General features: G+C 36.6%; 1 non-coding gene across 1 annotated transcript; it reads left to right on the plus strand.

Moving 5' to 3' along the window:
• Nucleotides 1–678: 678 nt before the first annotated feature.
• Nucleotides 679–785, plus strand: LOC139865091 (small nucleolar RNA R71). The gene has a single exon (XR_011764618.1). It is a non-coding gene; the product is annotated as a small nucleolar RNA R71 (small nucleolar RNA).
• The last annotated feature ends 571 nt before the right edge of the window (nucleotides 786–1,356 follow it).

Consider the following 1,356-nt stretch of genomic DNA (forward strand, 5'->3'; position numbering starts at 1 on the left):
CTAAATGTTTGAGCATTTTGTTCATTTGTTTGTTTCTGAGATGTGAAAAACTGCGTTTGAGATTCAACTAGCTTTGACATCATATCTTCTAAATTTGACTTTTTATCATCAGTTTGTGGTGGTTTATTTTGAAAAATAGGTCTTTGCTGATTGTAAGTATTATTGGATATTTGTTGATTACTAGGACCTTGTTGGTTATTGTATGGAACATTTCGGTTATAATTCTGATTTTGATTGTAGATTGGTCTCGGCGGTTGATAATTATTTTGATAATTATTTCCAGGCCTTTGGTTCAAGTATGAAACATTCTCTCTTTGTTCCATTGTTTGTTCAATACTGAGACAATCTTTTGTCAAATGTAGTCCTCCACACTGCTCACAACTAATTCATATTGAGTGAATATCTTTAGTCATCTTTTCCATTCGTCTCTCGACAGCATCTATCTTTGCAGAAATGGAATCAAAGTCATGGCTAGAATCGGCTCTAGCTGCTTTAGATGATCTAACGATATCTTTTTCTTGGTGCCACTCATGTGAGTGGGAAGCAGTGTTATCAATAATTTTTTAAGCTTTAGTTGCGGTTTTCTTCATAATGGAACCACCAGCTGCTATATCGATATCTTTCCGTGTAGTGATGTCGCATCCTTGGTAGAATATTTGTACTATTTGATAAGTGTCTAAACCATGTTGCGGACATCCTCTTAACAACTTTCTAAATCTTGTCCATGCTTCATATAGAGTTTCATTTGGCTTTTGCGTGAACGTAACAATTTCTCCTTGAAGTCTTACGGCTTTAGATGCCGGAAAGAATTGTTTAAGAAAATTTTCAACTAAAACGTCCCATGTATCAATCGCCCCTTCAGGTAACGATTCTAATCACTCCTTGGCTTCTCCCTTTAAAGTCCAGGGAAATAACATGAGATAGATCTGTTCATCCTCCACTTCTCGGATTTTAAATAAAGTACAGATCCTATTAAAGGTACGTAGATGTTCGTTTGGATCTTCCTTCAGCGCACCACTAAATTGGCATTGATTAGTTACCATGTGTAGGATTTGTCCTTTGATTTCATAATCTGGCGCATTAATGTCTGATTGAGTAATTGCGTGACCTTGGCCAGTGCGTTTAGCTCTTATTCGGTCTTCCATACTTAGAGGTTCCAGATTTTCCATGATTGAATTTGTTGAATCTGAATCACTAGAGGATTCTGATTTAATGGTTTGTTCCTCGACAATCTCTGTTTGAATGATTGGTGGTTCCGGAGGAATGATTAGTGGTTCAGGATTTTTGAATTGTCCCTGAATATCCTCCGGATTCTCAATTGTGAGGTCGGGTTCAAAAAATGGATTATCAGAAATT

This window comes from Rutidosis leptorrhynchoides, chromosome 8, assembly GCF_046630445.1.
Source record: "Rutidosis leptorrhynchoides isolate AG116_Rl617_1_P2 chromosome 8, CSIRO_AGI_Rlap_v1, whole genome shotgun sequence".
NCBI classification, from domain to species: domain Eukaryota; kingdom Viridiplantae; phylum Streptophyta; class Magnoliopsida; order Asterales; family Asteraceae; genus Rutidosis; species Rutidosis leptorrhynchoides.